Below are 8,783 nucleotides of genomic sequence, written 5' to 3'. Positions count from 1 at the left end.
AATGGGTGGAGTGGAAAACTGTAGGACCTTGAAGTAGATGTGTCTAGAGGGGGGTGATTAGACACTTAATGCTAAAGTTGCAGTTTTTAAGCTTTTTCGGTTTAAGTGGAGTTTAGACACAATTTCAACATTCATAATACATATCAAGCAAGCATGCAAAGAGTATATAGGCAGCGGAAAGTAAAGCATGCAACTTGCAAGAATGTAAAGGGAAGGGTTTGGAGAATTCAAACGCAATTGGAGACAAGGATGTTTTTCCCGTGGTTCAGATAGGTGGTGCTATCCTACATCCACGTTGATGGAGACTTCAACCCACGAAGGGTAATGGTTGCGCGAGTCCACGGAGGGCTCCACCCACCAAGGGTCCATGAAGAAGCAACCTTGTCTATCCCACCATGGCCATCGCCCACGAAGGACTTGCCTCACTAGCGGTAGATCTTCACGAAGTAGGCGATCTCCTTGCCCTTACAAACTCCTTGGTTCAACTCCACAATCTTGTCGGAGGCTCCCAAGTGACACCTAGCCAATCTAGGAGACACCACTCTCCAAGAAGTAACAAATGGTGTGTAGATAATGAACTCCTTGCTCTTGTGCTTCAAATGATAGTCTCCCCAACACTCAACTCTCTCTCACAGGATTTGGATATGGTGGAAAGAAGATTTGAGTGGAAAGCAACTTGGGGAAGGCTAGAGATCAAGATTCATATGGTAGGAATGGAATATCTTGGCCTCAACACATGAGTAGGTGATTCTCTCTCAGAAATAGGATGCTGGAAATGTAGGCTTAGTCTGATGGTTCTCTCACCGAATGAAGAGGAGGTGGAGGGGTATATATAGCCTCCACACAAAATCTAACCGTTACACACAATTTACCAATCTCGGTGGGACCGAATCACAAACTCGGTCGGACCGAAATAGTAAACCTAGTGACCGTTAGAGTTTTCGGTGGGACCGACTGGATCAACTCGGTGGGACCGATGTGCTAGGGTTAGGGTAAATCCAAAATTCGATTTGACCGATTACTCAAACTCGGTGGGACCGATTTGGGTAATAAGTGAAACAGAGAGTTGGCCAAGCAAATTCTGTGGGGCCGATTGCATATCTCGGTGGGACCGAGAGTATTGCAATAGGTAACAGAGAGTTTGCAAGCCCATCTCGGTGAGACCGAGATCCCATCGGTGAGACCGAACTGATTAGGGTTTCTGGCAGTGGCTATGACAAGTGAAACTCGGTGGCGCCGGATAGAAATAATCGGTAGGTCCGAGTTTGGCTTTGGGTTTAGGTCATATGTGGAAGTGGGAAAGTAGTTGAGGATTTTGGAGCATATCATTAAGCACTTGAGCAAGAGGCTCATTAAGCAACACCTCATCCCTCCTTGATAGTATTGGCTTTTCCTATGGACTCAATGTGATCTTGGATCACTAAAATGTAAAATGAAGAGTCTTGAGCTTTAAGCTTTAGCCAATCCTTTGTCCTTAGCATCTTGGAGAACTTCCCACAACCTTTAGTCCATGCCACTCCATTGTTGAACTTATCTGAAACATACTAGATAGAACCGTTAGTCCAACAAGAGATATGTTGTCATTAATTATCAAAGCTTTAGATAAAGATATAAAGAACAACAAGTAAAGCTTTGGAAGGACATGTAACAAGCATAGGCTCCCCCTACATGTATGCACTCATGTAAATGTGAAATATAGAGGCATGTGAGAGCATAACCATGACAGAGTAGGCAATGTGTTACATGTATCTTGGCCATATGCATCAGAGCAAAAGATTATCAAGGAAAATACCTTCATGCTCATGAGTCCTTCTTGCAAACAGTATGTACATAAGCAAGAATTCCTCATACTCATGATTTTGATGCATACACTTACCTTGTAGTCTTTAGCTGGCTTAGGATGGAATGAACCTACACAAACAAGGTTAGATAACACAGGTACCTCCACTAGCCAGAGCAAACCAAAGAAGCCACAAGAGAACCAAGACTGGGATGACATGTAGAGAGTGAGTACAAGGTACCACATTGGATTCAACATGTCCCCAAGAGTAAAGATATGCAATGAATTTGACTGATTTCTTTCCCTTAGGTGTCTTGCTCCCCCTGAATCTTACATGGGATATTGGGAGAAGATAGGGAACAGAAAATCAGAGATGAAAGATACAAATGGATAGAACTTAATGCAAATAAGCACATATGAACATGTCTTTCCCCCAAAAAGACATGCGGCATCTCTCCTCTTGAACATCAAGCATCTGGGACATCTGGGATCCTTGAGTATTCTCTCCCCCTGGAAATCTCTTTCTCCCCCTTAATACTTTCTCTCTTGTAGGTTTGGTCCTTGAGACTTTCTCTCCCCCTTGAGCTTTGATGTGATCTCTCTCTCCCCCTTTGACATCAATTTCCAAGAGGGGCTTTCTGGAATCCGTCGTATAGGTTTGGTCCTTGAGACTCAGCACAAAGCAATGGATAAAACTGTGATGCTTGTAGAGGACAAGATTCATTGAGTAGAGCTGGATCAGAAGAAATATAGAACAAGTGGCAAACTGTTTTTCCTGTTGCGAAGTCGGTGGCACCGAGTGGCATGTTTCGGTGGTACCGAAAAGATTCGGTTGGACCGAAAATTACAAGTCGGTGAAACCGAGTTCACACAGAGAAAAACACTTGTCACCTTAGCTCACTAGACATGTAGGATCTCACAAAGATTTGTAATGAATTACCTAAAGGATTTGCAAGGAATTGAATGCAGAAAATGCAGAACAAAAACAAAAAGAAAAGAGAAGAAACTGAAAGATCTAGATGAAGTTTTTTTTTGTTTTTGAAAAAGAGAAAGAAAATAAACATGCATGAGACAAATGCAATAACACAGAAAATAACACAAGAGAACTTCATCTAGAGTTGGGCGGTGACATAGTCACCTATGCTAGAGTATATTGACTTAGGAGTCAAGTGAGAACACGTGATCATAGGTCATACTCATCGTTTAAGCTCAAAATGGGGTTACCACTTTTCGTTTAAGCATCTTGATGTATTCACATCTTGTTGAGTTGCTTTGACTCATGTCTTGGAGTAAAGCTTCTCTAAGATGGAATAACATACCTTGGGTGGTGGTGTGGTTCTTGCTCATGTAGTTGAACTTGTGTGGGTGCTCAAGGTTGATGTAGCTCATCAAGAGTTGGGAGAACCACTTGGAGTTTGAGTTCATCTACCTACATGGGTTAGTTCTTGCAAGGAAGAGCACTTGTGTATCCAAAAATGACAATCATGAAGCTCAACATAGAATTTGTCAAAGGATATGTTTGAATGGTTTTGTGCTTCCTTGTCTTCAACCACCATTGTGTAGAGACTTGGTGATGTAGAGATTTCTCAAGATGTGAGTGAGTCGCAATCTCATGGAATTAGATTCAATCAAGCACCTACATGGGTTAGACAACATGCAAGGTACAAATATATCCAAGACATAAGATAGTCATCATAAGAGATATATCATGGATTAGTCATAAGCTCATGTCTTGCATGTATCCAATGGAGTTCCTACTCCAAGTTCGAAGCATCAATAATGTTCAATTCACCTCTCAACCTGCAAAATACTTTCTCATCAAGAGGTTTAGTAAATATATCCGCTAATTGCTTATCGGTGCGAACATGCTTAAGATCAATGTCACCCTTAGCAACATGGTCTCGAATGAAATGATGACGAACTTCAATATGCTTAGTTCAAGAATGTTGTACAGGATTATGACCAATTTTGATAGCACTTTCATTGTCACAAAGCAGTGGAACATGTTTCACATAGATCCCATAATCTTTAAGAGTTTGGGTCATCCAAAGTAATTGAGCACAACATGAACCAGCGGCAATGTATTCCGCTTCGGCGGTGGATAAGGATACCGAGTTTTGTTTCTTGGAAGACCAAGACACAAGAGATCTACCAAGAAATTGACAAGTACCCGAAGTAGACTTTCTATCAACCTTGTCTCTGGCATAATCCGAGTCGGAATAGCCAACAAGATCAAAAGAAGACCTCTTAGGATACCAAATGCCAAAGTTTGGTGTATGAATTAAGTATCTCACTATCCTTTTCACGGCCTTAAGATGACATTCTTTAGGAGCAGCTTGATAACGTGCACACATGCACACACTTAGCATAATGTCGGGACGTGAAGCACATAGGTATAACAAAGAACCAATCATAGAGCGATAAACCTTTTGATCAACCGGTTCACCATCTTTGGTCAAATCAAGATGTCCACTAGTAGGCATGGGTGTAGGCATACCTTTGCTTTCTTGCATATTGAACTTCTTGAATAAGTCCTTGGTGTACTTTGTTTGAGAGACAAATGTACCTTCCTTACTTTGCTTGATTTGCAAACCGAGAAAGAATTTGAGTTCACTCATCATAGACATCTCAAACTTCTCTGACATTAGCTATCCAAACTTTTCACTAAAGAGAGGGTTAGTTGAACCAAATATGATATCATCAACATAAATTTGGCATACAAATAGTTCTCCATTAACCCTTTTAGTAAAAAGAGTAGAATCAATTTTACCAATTTCAAAACCACTTGCAATAAGGAACTTGGTCAAGCATTTATACCATGCTCTAGGAGCTTGTTTAAGACCATAAAGAGCTTTGTGAAGTTTGTAAACATGATTTGGTTTCTTAGGATTGATAAAGCCGGGAGGTTGTTTGACATAAACTTCCTCCTCTATTTCACCATTTAGAAAAGCACTTTTAATGTCCATTTGGTACAAGGTGATATTATGGTGATTAGCATAGGCAAGTAAGATGCGAATGGACTCAAGTCTAGCAACGGGAGCATATCTCTCACCATAGTCCATACCTTCGACTTGTGTGTACCCTTGGGCGACGAGACGTGCTTTGTTGCGAACCACTTGTCCATCTTCATCTTGCTTGTTGCGAAACACCCATTTGGTACCAATGATGTTGTGGTTGTTGTCGGGCTTCTCAACCAATGTCCAAAATTGGTTTCTCTCAAAGTTGTGTAGCTCTTCATGCATAGCGTTTATCCAATCCGGATCTTCCAATGCTTCTTCAACCTTCATAGGTTCAATGCTAGAGATGAATGAATAGTTTTCACAAAAGTTAGCTAAACGAGTTTTTGAGCGAGTGATTCTCCCGGTTTGTATATCATTGAAGATTTGCTCGACGGGATGATCTTTGGCAATTCTTGCTCGAACTCGTGAGAGCTTTTGCTTGGGTCTTTGTTGAACATCTTCTTCATCTTGTTCTTCTTCTTGGCCTTCTTCATTGTTGACGCTGTCGTTCTCTTGTCGTGGTGGAGAAGGAGGTTGTTGATGTTCGTCTTGATGCATTTCCTTGTCTTCTTCATCTTGGTGTGTCCCACTTGTGGATGCTTCCGTATCAATTCTTGGTTCACCTTGTCGTGAAGTAGAAGCTTCCACTTGGACGGACGAGGTACTCTCCTTCACCTCCGTTGGATGAATTTTGCCAATAGACAAGTCTTGGATTGCTTCTGAAGGGTCTTTGTCTCCTACATCGATTGGCAATTGCTCTACTTGCGAGCCATTAGATTCATCAAACTTCACATCTACCGTCTCTTCAACTTTTCGGATGAAATTGTTGTAGACACGGTAAGTGTGAGAGTTTGAGCCATAACCAAGTAGAAAACCTTCATGAGATTTAGGAGCAAACTTTGAACGATGATGCTTGTCAAGAATGTAGCACTTTGAGCCGAATACTCGAAAGTATCCAACTTGGGGTTTGTTACCGGTGAGGAGCTCGTATGCCGTCTTGCCGAGTAGCTTGTGAAGATACAAGCGATTTGTTGCATGACAAGCTGTCTCAACCGCTTCTGCCCAAAAGTGCTTCGGCGTCTTGTATTCATCAAGCATCGTTCTTGCCATTTTGATGAGCGTCCGGTTCTTCCTCTCAACAACTCCATTTTGTTGAGGTGTGTACGTAGTCGAGAACTCGTGTGAAATCCCTTCTTCATCAAGAAAGGTGTCCACATTTGCGTTCTTGAACTCCGTTCCGTTGTCACTCTGAACCTTCTTGATCTTCACGTCAAACTGATTTTGGGCCTCCCTAGCGAAGTTTTTGAAGATCTTCTGGACCTGCGACTTGTCATTAAGAAAGAACACCCACGTAAATCTTGAAAAATCATCAACTATAACTAGACCAAAAGAATTTCCACCGAGACTCTTGTAGGCGTTGGGACCAAAAAGATCCATATGAAGTAGCTCGAGTGGCCTCCTTGTGGTCATGATGTTCTTCACGGGATGCCTTCCTCCAACCTGCTTACCTGCTTGACAAGCACTGCAAAGTCTATCCTTATCAAATATGACATCTTTAACTCCAAGGATATGATTTCCTTTAATAAGCTTGTCAAGGTTTCTCATGCCAACATGACCTAGTCGTCTATGCCACAACCAACCTTTTGAGGATTTAGCAATAAAGCAAGTTTTAGGTTGTGCCTTATTAGAGAAATCGACAATGTAAAGATCACCTCTATGCATACCGGTAAAGACCATTTTATGATTGTCTCGACGAAATACTTGGCAATCTACCTCAGTAAATAGGACATTCAAACCGAAATCAGCAAGTCTAGATACTGAAAGTAAGTTGTAGCCGAGAGATTCAACGAGCATGACATTTTGAATGGAACTATCATGTGAGATGGCCACCTTACCAAGGCCAACCACTTTACCCTTTGAATTATCACCAAAGGTGACATATTTTCGAGGGCCGTCATTTTCAGCAAGCTCACGGAACATCTCTTCATCTCCGGTCATATGATCAGTACATCCACTATCAAGAACCCATTCCTTTCCTCCTGACACATATCCCCGAAGATTTGTCATAAGACCAAAATGTCTCATTGCATCATCAAGATCGAAGTCACTATCATCATCATCATCATCATCATCATCATCATCATCATCATCATCATCATCATAGTATCCATGTTCACCATGATCTTGTGACTCATCATTTCCTAGAGAGGGTAATTCATTAGATAAATGATCATCAAAGTGGTCACTTTTATGAATTCTTATAGCTTCAGATATAATAATTCCAACATCTCCTTTAGCACGCTTGAGATTGGTAAGCTCAAATAGACAATCACCAAAACTAGGATCACTAGAGTTCATCTTACTCAAGGCAATAGATTTATGGAGAATTTCATCCAAATTTTTCAAGGAATGATCGGGAAATCGTTCCTCAAGAAATTTCCATATAGTATAGGCACAATTAAGAGTAGGCAAACTAGCAATCAAATTTTTGGGCAATCCTCTAATGATGAGCTCAATAGTTCTAAGACTGCGAATCATGTCAATATCTTCATCTAGGGTAGGATGCAAAGGATCAATATGAGGTGCACAAGGGCTAGCAATATACTTGTTCAAATGATATTGATTGAAGATTACAAGCATCTCATTTTTCCACTCATGAAAATACTCTCCATCAAGAATAGGCACTCTATGTCTAAGACTCCCTAAAGTAGACACATCCATCTTCCTCCAATGGTGAGTAAACCAAGGCAATGGAGGCCAAAGCTCTGATACCACTTGTAGGACCTTGAAGTAGATGTGTCTAGAGGGGGGGTGATTAGACACTTAATGCTAAAGTTGCAGTTTTTAAGCTTTTTCGGTTTAAGTGGAGTTTAGACACAATTTCAACATTCATAATACATATCAAGCAAGCATGCAAAGAGTATATAGGCAGCGGAAAGTAAAGCATGCAACTTGCAAGAATGTAAAGGGAAGGGTTTGTAGAATTCAAACGCAATTGGAGACAAGGATGTTTTTCCCGTGGTTCAGATAGGTGGTGCTATCCTACATCCACGTTGATGGAGACTTCAACCCACGAAGGGTAACGGTTGCGCGAGTCCACGGAGGGCTCCACCCACGAAGGGTCCACCGAAGAAGCAACCTTGTCTATCCCACCATGGCCATCGCCCACGAAGGACTTGCCTCACTAGCGGTAGATCTTCATGAAGTAGGCGATCTCCTTGCCCTTACAAACTCCTTGGTTCAACTCCACAATCTTGTCGGAGGCTCCCAAGTGACACCTAGCCAATCTAGGAGACACCACTCTCCAAGAAGTAACAAATGGTGTGTAGATAATGAACTCCTTGCTCTTGTGCTTCAAATGATAGTCTCCCCAACACTCAACTCTCTCTCATAGGATTTGGATATGGTGGAAAGAAGATTTGAGTGGAAAGCAACTTGGGGAAGGCTAGAGATCAAGATTCATATGGTAGGAATGGAATATCTTGGCCTCAACACATGAGTAGGTAGTTCTCTCTCAGAAATAGGATGCTGGAAGTGTAGGCTTAGTCTGATGGCTCTCTCACGAATGAAGAGGAGGTGGAGGGGTATATATAGCCTCCACACAAAATCCAACCGTTACACACAATTTACCAATCTCGGTGGGACCGAATCACAAACTCGGTCGGACCGAAATAGTAAACCTAGTGACCGTTAGAGTTTTCGGTGGGACCGACTGGATCAACTCGGTGGGACCGATGTGCTAGGGTTAGGGTAAATCCAAAACTCGGTTTGACCGATTACTCAAACTCGGTGGGACCGATTTGGGTAATAAGCGAAACAGAGAGTTGGCCAAGCAAACTCGGTGGGGCCGATTGCATATCTCGGTGGGACCGAGAGTATTGCAATAGGTAACAGAGAGTTTGCAAGCCCACCTCGGTGAGACCGAGATCCCATCGGTGAGACCGAACTGATTAGGGTTTCTGGAAGTGGCTATGACAAGTGAAACTCGGTGGCGCCGGATAGAA

Source organism: Triticum urartu, chromosome 5, assembly GCF_003073215.2.
Source record: "Triticum urartu cultivar G1812 chromosome 5, Tu2.1, whole genome shotgun sequence".
NCBI lineage: Eukaryota > Viridiplantae > Streptophyta > Magnoliopsida > Poales > Poaceae > Triticum > Triticum urartu.
Note: the sequence above shows the minus strand (reverse complement) of the source record.